Here is a 14168-nt window from a genome sequence, read left to right on the forward strand (position 1 = left end):
GTCGCTGAAATGATCCCCAAAGAAAATTATAATGCAATACATGAACCTCCACGAGAGGGCAGTCTCGTCGCTGAAATGATCCCCAAAGAAAGTACAATGCAATACATGAACCTCCACGAGAGGGCAGTCTCATCGCTGAAATGATCCCCAAAGAAAGTAAAATGCAATACATTGACCTCCACGAGAGGGCAGTCTCGTCGCTGAAACGATCCCCAAAGAAAGTACAATGCAATATAATAACCTCCACGAGAGGGCAGTCTCATCGCTGAAATGATCCCCAAAGAAAAGTAAAATGCAATATAATAACCTCCACGAGAGGGCAGTCTCGTCGCTGAAATGATCCCGAAAGAAATTATAATGCAATATAATAACCTCAATGAGAGGGCAGTCTCGTCGCTGAAATGATCCCCAAAGAAATTAATATGCAATATCATAACCTCCACGAGAGGGCAGTCTTGTAGCTGAAATGATCCCAAAAGAAAGTACAATGCAATGTAATAACCTCCATGAGAGGGCAGTCTCATCGCTGAAATGAACCCCAAAGAAAAGTATAATGCAATATAATAACCTCCACGAGAGGGCAGTCTCGTCGCTGAAATGATCCCCAAAGAAAGTACAATGCAATACATGAACCTCCACGAGAGGGCAGTCTTGTTGCTGAAATGATCCCCAAAGAAAAGTATAATGCAATATAATAACCTCCACGAGAGGGCAGTCTTGTCGCTGAAATGATCCCCAAAGAAAGTACAATGCAATATAATAACCTCCACGAGAGGGCAGTCTCATCGCTGAAATGATCCCCAAAGAAAAGTAAAATGCAATACATTGACCTCCACGAGAGGGCAGTCTCGTCGCTGAAATGATCCCCAAAGAAAGTACAATGCAATACATGAACCTCCACGAGAGGGCAGTCTCATCGCTGAAATGATCCCCAAAGAAAATTATAATGCAATATAATAACCTCCACGAGAGGGCAGTCTCGTCGCTGAAATGATCCCCAAAGAAAGTACAATGCAATACATTGACCTCCACGAGAGGGCAGTCTCGTCGCTGAAATGATCCCCAAAGAAAAGTATAATGCAATATAATAACCTCCACGAGAAGGCAGTCTTGTCGCTGAATGATACCCAAAGAAATTATAATGCAATACATTAACCTCCACGAGAGGGCAGTCTCGTCGCTGAAATGATCCCCAAAGAAATTATAATGCAATATAATAACTTCCACGAGAGGGCAGTCTCGTCGCTGAAATGATCCTCAAAGTAAAGTATAATGGAATATAATAAACTCCATGAGAGCGCAGTCTCGACTCGCTGAAATTATCCCCAAAGAAAGTAAAATGCAATACATTGACCTCCACGAGAGGGCAGTCTCATCGCTGAAATGATCCCCAAAGAAAGTACAATGCAATATAATAACCTCCACGAGAGGGCAGTCTTGTCGCTGAAATGATCCCCAAAGAAAGTATAATGCAATACATGAACCTCCACGAGAGGGCAGTCTCGTCGCTGAAATGATCTCCAAAGAAAAGTATAATGGAATATAATAAACTCCATGAGAGTGCAGTCTGGACTTGCTGAAATTATCCCCAAAGAAAGTAAAATGCAATACGTTGACCTCCACGAGAGGGCAGTCTCGTCGCTGAAATGACCCCCAAAGAAAAGTACAATGCAATACATTAACTTCCAGTAGAGGGCAGTCTCGTTGCCAAAATGATCCCCAAAGAAAGTACAATGCAATACATGAACCTCCACCTGAAGGCTGTCTTGTTGCTGAAATGATCCCCAAAGAAAGTACAATGCAATATAATAACCTCGACGAGAGGGCAGTCTCGTCGCTGAAATGATCCCCAAAGAAAGTACAATGCAATATAATAACCTCCACGAGAGGGCAGTCTCATCGCTGAAATGATCCCCAAAGAAAATTATAATGCAATATAATAACCTCCACGAGAGGGCAGTCTTGTCGCTGAAATGATCCCCAAAGAAATTAATATGCAATATAATAACCTCCACGAGAGGGCAGTCTTGTCGCTGAAATGATCCCCAAAGAAAGTACAATGCAATATAATAACCTCCACGAGAGGGCAGTCGCGTCCCTGAAATGATCCCCAAAGAAAATTATAATGCAATATAATAACCTCCACGAGAGGGCAGTCTTGTCGCTGAAATGATCCCCAAAGAAAAGTATAATATAATATAATAACCTCCACGAGAGGGCAGTCTTGTAGCTGAAATGATCCCCAAAGAAAAGTATAATGGAATATAATAAACTCCAAGAGAGTGCAGTCTCGACTTGCTGAAATTATCCCCAAAGAAAGTAAAATGCAATACATTGACCTCCACGAGAGGGCAGTCTCGTCGCTGAAATGATCCCCAAAGAAAATTATAATGCAATATAATTACCTTCACGAGAGGGCAGTCTTGTCGCTGAAATGATCCCCAAAGAAAGTACAATGCAATACATGAACCTCCACGAGAGGGCAGTCGCGACCCTGAAATGATCCCCAAAGAAAAGTAAAATGCAATACATTAATCTCCACGAGAAGGCAGTCTCGTCGCTGAAATGATCCCCAAGGAAATTATAATGCAATATAATAACCTCCACGAGAGGGCAGTCTTGTCGCTGAAATGATCCCCAAAGAAAGTACAATCAATATAATAACCTTCACGAGATGGCAGTCTCGTCGCTGAAATGATCCCCAAGGAAAGTACAATGCAATATAATAACCTCCACGAGAGGGCAGTCTTGTCGCTGAAATGATCCCCAAAGAAAATTATAATGCAATACATGAACCTCCACGAGAGGGCAGTCTCGTCGCTGAAATGATCCCCAAATGCAATATAATAACCTCCACGAGAGGGCAGTCTCATCGCTGAAATGATCCCCAAAGAAAGTACAATGCAATATAATAACCTCCACGAGAGGGCAGTCTCGTCGCTGAAATGATCCCCAAAGAAAGTATAATGCAATACATGAACCTACACGAGAGGGCACTCTCGTCGCTGAAATGATCCCCAAAGAAAGTACAATGCAATATAATAACCTCCACGAGAGGGCAGTCTCGTCGCTGAAATGATCCCCCCAAAAAAGTATAATGCAATACATGAACCTCCACGAGAGGGCAGTCTCGTCGCTGAAATGATCTCCAAAGAAAAGTATAATGGAATATAATAAACTCCATGAGAGTGCAGTCTGGACTTGCTGAAATTATCCCCAAAGAAAGTAAAATGCAATACGTTGACCTCCACGAGAGGGCAGTCTCGTCGCTGAAATGACCCCCAAAGAAAAGTACAATGCAATACATTAACTTCCAGTAGAGGGCAGTCTTGACACTGAAATGATCCCTAAAGAAAGTTCAATGCAATATAATAACTTCCACGAGAGGGCAGTCTCGTCGCTGAAATGATCCCCAAAGAAATTATAATGCAATATAATAACCTCCACGAGAGGGCAGTCTCGTCGCTGAAATGATCCCCAAAGAAAAGTAATATGCAATACATTAATCTCCACGAGAATGCAGTCTCGTCGCTGAAATGATCCCCAAGGAAATTATAATGCAATATAATAACCTCCACGAGAGGGCAGTCTCGTCGCTGAAATGATCCCCAAAGAAAGTACAATGCATTATAATAACCTCCACGAGAGGGCAGTCTTGTCGCTGAAATGATCCTCAAAGAAAAGTATAATGGAATATAATAAACTCCAAGAGAGTGTAGTCTCGACTTGCTGAAATTATCCCCCAAAAAAGTAAAATGCAATACATTGACCTCCACGAGAGGGCAGTCTTGTCGCTGAAATGATCCCCAAAGAAAGTACAATGCAATACATGAACCTCCATGAGAGGGCAGTCGCGATCCTGAAATGATCCCCAAGAAAAGTAAAATGCAATACATTAATCTCCACGAGAAGGCAGTCTCGTCGCTGAAATGATCCCCAAAGAAAAGTATAATGCAATATAATAACCTCCACGAGAGGGCAGTCTCATCGCTGAAATGATCCCAAAAGAAAAGTAAAATGCAATACATTAATCTCCACGAGAATGCAGTCTCGTCGCTGAAATGATCCCCAAGGAAATTATAATGCAATATAATAACCTCCACGAGAGGGCAGTCTCGTCGCTGAAATGATCCCCAAAGAAAATTATAATGCAATACATGAACCTCCACGAGAGGGCAGTCTCGTCGCTGAAATGATCCCCAAAGAAAGTACAATGCAATACATGAACCTCCACGAGAGGGCAGTCTCATCGCTGAAATGATCCCCAAAGAAAGTAAAATGCAATACATTGACCTCCACGAGAGGGCAGTCTCGTCGCTGAAACGATCCCCAAAGAAAGTACAATGCAATATAATAACCTCCACGAGAGGGCAGTCTCGTCGCTGAAATGATCCCGAAAGAAATTATAATGCAATATAATAACCTCAATGAGAGGGCAGTCTCGTCGCTGAAATGATCCCCAAAGAAATTAATATGCAATATCATAACCTCCACGAGAGGGCAGTCTTGTAGCTGAAATGATCCCAAAAGAAAGTACAATGCAATGTAATAACCTCCATGAGAGGGCAGTCTCATCGCTGAAATGAACCCCAAAGAAAAATATAATGCAATATAATAACCTCCACAAGAGGGCAGTCTTGTCGCTGAAATGATCCCCAAAGAAAGTAAAATGCAATACATTGACCTCCACGAGAGGGCAGTCTCGTCGCTGAAATGATCCCCAAAGAAAAGTATAATGCAATATAATAACCTCCACGAGAAGGCAGTCTTGTCGCTGAAATGATCCCCAAAGAAAGTACAATGCAATATAATAACCTCCACGAGAGGGCAGTCTCGTCGCTGAAATGATCCCCAAAAAAAGTATAATGCAATACATGAACTTCCACGAGAGGGCAGTCTTGTAGCTGAAATGATCCCCAAAGAAAGTACAATGCAATGTAATAACCTCCATGAGAGGGCAGTCTCATCGCTGAAATGAACCCCAAAGAAAAATATAATGCAATATAATAACCTCCACAAGAGGGCAGTCTTGTCGCTGAAATGATCCCCAAAGAAAGTAAAATGCAATACATTAATCTCCACGAGAATGCAGTCACGTCGCTGAAATGATCCCCAAGGAAATTATAATGCAATATAATAACCTCCACGAGAGGGCAGTCTTGTCGCTGAAATGATCCCCATGCAATATAATAACCTCCACGAGAGGGCAGTCTCATCGCTGAAATGATCCCCAAAGAAAGTACAATGCAATGTAATAACCTCCACGAGAGGGCAGTCTCATCGCTGAAATGATCCCCAAAGAAAGTACAATGCAATATAATAACCTCCACGAGAGGGCAGTCTCGTCGCTGAAATGATCCCCCCAAAAAAGTATAATGCAATACATGAACTTCCACGAGAGTGCAGTCTTGTTGCTGAAATGATCCCCAAAGAAAGTATAATGCAATACATGAACCTCCACGAGAGGGCAGTCTCGTCGCTGAAATGATCTCAAAAGAAAAGTATAATGGAATATAATAAACTCATTGAGAGTGCAGTCTGGACTTGCTGAAATTATCCCCAAAGAAAGTAAAATGCAATACATTGACCTCCACGAGAGGGCAGTCTCGTTGCTGAAATGATCCCTAAAGAAAGTACAATGCAATACATGACCTTCCACGAGAGGGCAGTCTCGTCGCTGAAATTATCCCCAAAGAAATTAATATGCAATATAATAACCTCCACGAGAGGGCAGTGTCGTCGCTGAAATGATCCCCAAAGAAAGTATAATGCAATGTAATAACCTCCACGAGAGGGCAGTCTCATCGCTGAAATGAACCCCAAAGAAAAATATAATGCAATATAATAACCTCCACGAGAGGGCAGTCTCATCGCTTAAATGATCCCCAAAGAAAAGTATAATGCAATATAATAACCTCCACGAGAGGGCAGTCTCGTCGCTGAAATGATCTCCAAAGAAAAGTATAATGGAATATAATAAACTCATTGAGAGTGCAGTCTGGACTTGCTGAAATTATCCCCAAAGAAAGTAAAATGCAATACATTGACCTCCACGAGAGGGCAGTCTCGTTGCTGAAATGATCCCTAAAGAAAGTACAATGCAATACATGACCTTCCACGAGAGGGCAGTCTCGTCGCTGAAATTATCCCCAAAGAAATTAATATGCAATATAATAACCTCCACGAGAGGGCAGTGTCGTCGCTGAAATGATCCCCAAAGAAAGTATAATGCAATGTAATAACCTCCACGAGAGGGCAGTCTCATCGCTGAAATGAACCCCAAAGAAAAATATAATGCAATATAATAACCTCCACGAGAGGGCAGTCTCATCGCTTAAATGATCCCCAAAGAAAAGTATAATGCAATATAATAACCTCCACGAGAGGGCAGTCTCGTCGCTGAAATGATCTCCAAAGAAAAGTATAATGGAATATAATAAACTCCATGAGAGTGCAGTCTGGACTTGCTGAAATTATCCCCAAAGAAAGTAAAATGCAATACATTGACCTCCACGAGAGGGCAGTCTCGTCGCTAAAATGACCCCCAAAGAAAAGTACAATGCAATACATTAACTTCCAGTAGAGGGCAGTCTCGTTGCCAAAATGATCCCCAAAGAAAGTACAATGCAATACATGAACCTCCACCTGAAGGCTGTCTCGTCGCTGAAATGATCCCCAAAGAAAAGTATAATGTAGTACACGAACCTCCACGAGAGGCAGTCTCGTCGCTGAATTATCCCCAAAGAAATTATAATGCAATACATGAACCTCCACGAGAGGGCAGTCTCGTCGCTGAAATGATCCCCAAAGAAAAGTAGAATGCAATGTAATAACCTCCACGAGAGGGCAGTCTTGTCGCTGAAATGATCCCCAAAGAAAGTACAATGCAATATAATAACCTCCACGAGAGGGCAGTCTGGACTTGCTGAAATTATCCCCAAAGAAAAGTAAAATGCAATACATTAATCTCCACGAGAATGCAGTCTCGTCGCTGAAATGATCCCCAAGGAAATTATAATGCAATATAACCTCCACGAGAGGGCAGTCTCGTCGCTGAAATGATCCCCAAAGAAAAGTATAATGCAATATAATAACCTCCACGAGAGGGCAGTCTCGTGCTGAAATGATCCCCAAGGAAATTATAATGCAATATAACCTCCACGAGAGGGCAGTCTCGTCGCTGAAATGATCCCCAAAGAAAGTACAATGCAATACATGAACCTCCACGAGAGGGCAGTCTCATTCTCCCTGACGTGATTTCCCCAAAAAGTAAAATGCAATACGGTAACCTCCACTACAGCGGAGTCTAAACTCGCTGAGATGATTCACCAATCAAAGTAGAATGCAAAACATTAACCTCCACTACAGCACAGTCTCCTTGCTGAGGTGATCCCCAAAGAAAAATAAAATGCTAAACAGTGACCTCCACTAGAGGGCAGTGTTGTTCTAGGCGGGGCTAGCAGGGGGCGGGGCCAGGCGCCCAAGAGACCTGCCCTCCCCGGGAGGGGCGTGCCTATCCAGAGAGGGGCGGAGCTAAATACTTGAGAGTGGCAAGCAACCCCCGCAGGGCGGGGCTGGCATCCTCCTGGGTAGAGGCGGGGCTAGCCGGGTAGGGGCGTGGCTATGTGCCCTAGAGAGCTGCGTGCTCTCCCGGGGGCGGGGCTAGGCTCCAGGGGCGGGGCTAGGCGGCTGCTCTGGTAGGGGTGAGGCGTCCACAGGTGGGCATTTTTAAAGTTTCAGAGCTGTTGGCGCGTGGAAAGTTCTTAAAAGGCTTAGGTCTTTATAAACCTGTCGTCGGACCTTCGCAAGGATTTTGCCCTCTGCTGTCTGTAGACTGGTGATTCCTTGACGTCAAGGATCCCTTTTCGTCCAACTTTTTGTTGACAACACCGTGAAGCATCCAGGGAAAATCATTTACCTCTCTGTTCTCCAAAGTCTTATACTTAAAATAAGGGTTAACACCTATTAATGAGTCTGCCTGACTCATTAAAAAATAAATAAATTTTATTTTATTAAAAATTTATAAAATTTTTATAAAATTTTTTCTGAGTTAATAAATAAATAAATAAATAACGGCCTCTAAAAGTCACACCTGGCCGAGACTGATGCCTTCCTCTTGCTTGGAATTCTTGGGCAAATCTAAATTAGCTTCTGCCAAGCCTTCAAACCCTCCAGGGTACAGTTTAAGTCATAGCAGCTCTCTTCACACCTGCTTGGGGAATTAGAAGCCAAATACAATTCCCAGTTAACTGCAGGAACTCCGTAATTGTTCACTATATTTTTTCAAAGCCCTTTTTATAGTTTTTGCATCCCTTTGACCGTAAGCATAAAAATTCCTAAGGAGCTAGGAATGAGAAGGAAAAATTATCCGAAGGATGTTGGCGTGGAAGGATGTTGGGAGGGCGGGTTCAGGGCTTCGCCGTCTTAATTCTCTTACAGAGCCTGAGTCTTTTTATCTGAAAAGTGAAAATATCTTTAAAAGGCCTTTTCAAGTGTATTATGCATACGGAACCCCGCCTGCCTTTTCTGCCTCCTAGGTTGCTGTACAGATGAAAAGAGAGAATGAATTCCAGAGAGATTTTCAAAGAGCAAGACGTTGATGTCAGAGATGGCTATTATTGTCTCCGACTCTAGTTTATGGCTACAACTAATAGCTACAACTTTGTGTGTGTGTTGGCAGTTTGTGGTTAATAATACAAGTGGCTAACACCAAGTGAAACAATAATCCCTGAGTTTATTGAAGACCAGGCATTGCTGAAGGCTGAGTCAGAACACTGATACTCGTGCCTGCCTGGCTGGCTGTTCGTCTGTCTGTCTCTCTCTTCTTTCTCTGTCTTGCCTGCCTACCTTTCTTCTTCCTCTCTACCTTCCATTCTTCTTTGTACTGGGGATTGAACCCAGGGGTATTCTACCTCTGAGCTACACCCCCAGCCCTATTTATTTTGCTTTGTTTTGAAACAGGGTGTCACTAGGTTGCTCAGAGTCTCAGTATGTCGCTGAAACGGGCCTGGGACCTGCGCTCCTCCTGTCTCGGCCTCCCAAGTGCTGAGATTACAGGGATGCCCCATCATGCCTGGCTGATACAGGCTTCTTTTTATTTTATTTTATTATTATTATTATTATTTATTTATTTATTTATTTATTTTTTTGGTGGTACTGGGGTTCCTGGAAGCCCTTCTATCTCCGGGCTACACTCCCAGACCTATTTTTACATTTTTATTTGGAAACAGGGTCTCCTAAGCCAGCGCGCGGCTGGCTTCGAACCTGCGCGATCCTCCTGTTTCTGCCTCCCAAGCGCGGGGATTACAAGCGTGCGCCACCACGCCTGGCTACAGGCTTCTTTTTATTCGGTGATAACTGACGCCTATAATGTGCCAGGTACTCAGTTAAGTTAGGCCTAGAAGATGGTGATTCACACAGTCTCTGTCCTCGGACTTGTAAGAAGATACAGAAAGTGCCCCTTAACAAAAAAAAAAAAAAAAAAAGAGCCAGGCGTGATGCACGCTTGTAATCCCAGCACTTGGGAGGCTGAGACCGGAGGATCGCGGTTCGCAGACAGCCTCAGCTACTTAGTGAGGCCCTCTGCAACTCAGTGAGACCCTGTTTCAAAATAAAGAATAAAAAAATAGGGCTGGGGGTGTAGCTCAGAGGTAGAATGTCCCAGGTTCCATTTCCAGTATCACAATAAATAAATAAATAAATAAATAAATAAATAAATAAATAAATAAATAAATAACAGCCTAGAGGTCTATAACATGATGGAAAAGTACCATTCCAGTCCATTCTCAAAGTTAGCAAACATGTATGAAGGGCCGTATGTAACCCGGGTATGGTGGTGCATGCCTATAATCGCAGTACTTGGGAGGCTGAAACTGGAGGATGACAGGTTGGAGGCCAGTCTCAGCAACTTAGTGAGACCCTGTTTCAAAATAAAAAAATAAGCCAGGCGTGGTGGGGCACACTTGTCATCCCCGCGCTTGGGAGGCAGAGACAGGAGGATCGCACATGTTCGAAGCCAGCCGCGCTGGCTTAAGAGACCTTGTTTCCAAAAATGATATAAAACAGGTCTGGGAGTATAGCCTGGAGGTAGAAAGGTTCCATCCCCAGTACAACAAATACATACATACATACATACATACATACATACATGCATACATAAATGTAAAAATAAAAATAATAAAAAGGGTTAAAGGTGTAGGCCAGAGCATATCCCTGGTTTCAATTCCACACACACACACACACAAAAAAAACTCACAAAAAGAAAAACTAAATGTATGCACAGTCACAATTAAGCTGAGAATACAGAGCCCTTATAGTATTAACAACTATGCCATGTGTGATGGCGCACGCTTGTAATCCCAGCACTTGGGAGGCGGAGACAGGAGGATCGCACAGGTTCAAAGCCAGCCTCAGCTACTGAGTGAGGCTCTCAGCAACTTAGTGAGACCGTTTCCAAATAAATTATAAAAGAGGGCTGAGGGTATAACCTGGAGGTAGAAAGCCCCTGGGTTCCACCCCCAGTACCGCGCGCACACACACACACAAGTATTAATAACTAAATGGTCTTATAATTTGTTTCTCCTAAGTGACTGGCCGTTGGTTTTCGTGTGTGTCTGAATTCTGTACGTTCACTGCAATCTACAATCTTGAGTCTCAGGTTTTTCTTTGAATATCCGTTTCTTGGTGCAGTGTAACCTCACATCACAGTGGAGGCCAGCATGCCGCACTTGTTGACTTGGCCCCTGACTTCTCCCCGCTCCCTCCTTTCCCCGTAGATAATGTCCAGATTGTCACCCATAGTTTCGTAGATGTGCAGAGCATCATCGAAGTAATGCTGCCTGCATTAACCCTCCCTCCCCACCTCCACCGCCCTCGCCCTTTCCCCTCCGCCATCGCCGCGGGCTCTCTGCCTGTCCCTGGAGCCCGGCTCGGATCTCCAGTTCCCACATGACAGACTCCATCTGACCCTCCGCTTCCTATGACTGGCTCATTTCAGCATGGTGTTCCCTAGGCCCGTCATTCCCCGCTCTCCTCACTTGCCGAGTGCCATTCCGTTGTGGGCACATCCCATAATTCATAATCCATTCACCCGTGGGTGGACACCCCAGGTGGGTCCATGACTTGGCTCTTGTGACTTGTGCTGCTACAGACATGGGGCTGCGTGTGTCACTATGGTAACACTCTGATTTCAGCCCCTGTGGAAAGGCCCCCAGGAGTGGGACAGCCGAATGGTAATGGTGGGTCCATCCCCAGGTTTCTGAGGAGCCATCACGCTGATCTCTGCAGCGGCGGCTCTAATTTGCAGTCCCACCCACATGTAGAAGCATTCCTGCGTCTCCACGTCCTCACGGCGTCCATTGGTGACTTCTTGGTCCTCGCCATTCCAGCTGGGGTCACAGGGAATCTCAGGGCGGTCTGTACTCGCAGCTCCCTAACCGCCAGTGCCGTTAAATGTATTTGTGTCGCCATCTCTGAGAACAGTTTGGAGAACTATTGGCCTGATGTATGTATTTAAGTTAACTCACTTTAAACTGGACACCGTGGTCTAGGCCTCTAATTCTGGCTACTCAGGAATTAGGCAGGAATTTCATGAGTTTGAGGCCAGTCTCAGCAACACAGCCAGACCCCCATCTCCCAGGTCAAAAAACTAAAAATGGCTGGGCGTGGTGGCACCTGCTTGTAATTCCAGCACTTAGGAGGCTGAGATCCAGGAGGATCGCAGTTCAGCCTCGGCTACTTAGTAAGGTCCTCTGTGACATGGTGAGACCCTGTTTCCAAATAGAGAATAAAAAATACGGCTACGGGTGTAGCTCGGAGGTAGAATGCCGCTCGGTTCCATCCCCAGTACCACAAAATGAAATAAAATAACTCACTTTATTTTAAGGATGAAATTAACTCATTTAAGAATAAACGCCAGGCGCGGTGGCGCACGCTGTCATCTCCGTGCTTGGGAGGGGGAGACAGGAGGATTGTGCAGGTTCGAAGCCAGCCGCACTGGCGTAAGAGACCCTGTTTCCAAATAAAATATAAAATAGGTCTTGAGTGTAGCCCCGAGGTAGAAGGGCTTCCAGGAACCCCAGTACCACCAAAAACAAAAACAAAAAGAAAGAAAGGGTCGTGCAAAATGAGCATGGTGGTGCACGCTTGTAATCCCCGCGCTTGGGAGGCTGAGACAGGAGGATCGCACGGGTTCGAAGCCAGCCTCAGCTACTGAGTGAGGCTCTCAGCAACTTAGTGAGACCCTGTTTCCAAATAAAATATAAATAGGTCTGGGAGTGTAGCCCTGAGGTAGAAAGCCCCTGGGTTCCACCCCCAGTACCACCAAAATAAAGAATAAAAAATAGGGCTGGGGGTGTCACTTGGAGCTAGAATACCCCTAGGATCCATCCCCAGTACCACAAAAAAGGGGAAGAAGAAGAAGAAGAAGAAGAAGAAGAAGAAGAAGAAGAAGAAGAAGAAGAAGAAGAAGGAGGAGGAGGAGGAGGAGGAGGAGGAGGAGGAGGAGGAGGAGGAGGAGGGGGAGGAGGAGGAGGAGGAGGAGGAGGAGGAGGAGGAGGAGTTGGAGCAGCAGCAGCAGAAGCGGCGGTGTGTTGAACAAATCAGCAAGGTAGAAGGTGGTAGGAGTGTCAGTACTGTGGAAAACGCTACGTTCTGATTTCACAGCACTGTTTTTTTAGAAGAAACAGTCTCCTTGTTTAAGCGGCCATTATTGGGCTTTTGCACCAAATCCAGCCATGATTCAGGTAAACCCTGAGGCTGTGTACCTAACACCCAGGCCCTAAAGCTGGTCCTTCCCAACCAGTGCTATCAGTAATAAAGCCGATATTTTTATTCTCTGTGTCTGAGTCCCACATCTTATTTCTAAACATGAATGAAGGAAAAAGATGTGATTATTTTTCACCTACTAAAACCCTCATCATAAGCACTCATAATAAACATAACTGCGAAAATTACTTTGCTGTTATAACTCAAAGTCAGAAAAGGGCACACATCAGGCCACTACTGGGGCCGTCAAGAGTGGGATCGGTATTTGCAACGCGGCATGCACAGAGAAATATCGCAGAAAATTAAAACCAGATGCTTCCCCTCTTCAGCAATAACTAGGAGGAAAGGGGCAACAGGAAGTGGTCGAGCTATAGAAAGGGCCCTATAGTGAAGCAACTGAGGTGACCAATCAGAGGGTATGGAATAGGGGAGAGTGGAGTCTCTTTAAAAAGCAGGAGGTACATAAACATATGTATCAAAGTTAATCACCAAACAAGCATGGGATCGAGGGAGGGAGAGGGAATGGGATGGGGGCTGGATGAGGGCTAATTGGATGACGTGTGCTTGTATATCCTCTCACGTCTTGTATTCCGATGTGGTTGATATATGACTACAACGCACCAATTAAAAATAAATAAAAAAGAAAAGGGCACACATTGTAGAAATGTCATGATGCCTCCGGCTGTAAGCCAAAGCTCGTGAAGTTGTGCCTCAAAACTTGAGACGGCCACACTTCTCCAGGGATTAATAATACACAAATAACCCCATCAAAAGCACAGCAGGAGATGAGAGTTTTATAATCCTGCTCAAACTTCTAGAAAAGCAAAGATCTCTACCTTCCTTAAAAGCAAAGATGGTGCAAAAATATAGTTACCATGGATGCTAATTAGACATTTTTATTTTTTGTATTTATTTTCTTATTTTTTGGTGGTACTGGGGTTCCTGGAAGCCCTTCTACCTCCGGGCTATTCTCCCAGACCTATTTTATATTTTATTTGGAAACAGGGTCTCTTAAGCCAGCGCGGCCGGCTTCGAACCCGCGCGATCCTCCTGTCTCCGCCTCCCAAGCGCGGGGATGACAAGCGTGCGCCACCACGCCCGGCCAGACATTTTTATTTCTGTGGTACTGGGGATGGAACCAGGGTCTTTCTACCTCTGAGCTATACCCCCAGCCCTTTTTTTATTTTCTTTTTTTGATTTTGCAACAGGGTCTCATTAGGTTGCTGAGGCTGGCCTCAAAGCTGCAATCCTGTGTCAGCCTTTCAAGTCAAATAAAGGATCTGAAGCAGAGCTGAGGTGGAGCTCAGAGGTAGAGTGAGTGACCCTGAGTTCAATCCCAAGTACCACAAAAAAAAAAAAAAGGGGGAAGAGAGATGGGGAGGGAGGAGAAAAGGGAGAGAGGA

At 44.6% G+C, this 14168-nt stretch overlaps 1 pseudogene across 1 annotated transcript in view; it reads left to right on the forward strand.

The window, feature by feature from the left end:
• The window catches only part of LOC308278398 (coiled-coil domain-containing protein 174-like), a 32681-nt pseudogene extending 21730 nt beyond the window's left edge, over positions 1 to 10951 (forward strand). The window contains exon 6 of the transcript in view: positions 10776 to 10951. The product of the transcript in view is annotated as a coiled-coil domain-containing protein 174-like (transcript). The remainder of the gene's footprint in view (positions 1 to 10775) is intronic.
• Positions 10952 to 14168: the final 3217 nt, after the last annotated feature.

Source organism: Muscardinus avellanarius, assembly GCF_963383645.1.
Source record: "Muscardinus avellanarius genome assembly, chromosome: 22".
Classification (NCBI taxonomy): domain Eukaryota; kingdom Metazoa; phylum Chordata; class Mammalia; order Rodentia; family Gliridae; genus Muscardinus; species Muscardinus avellanarius.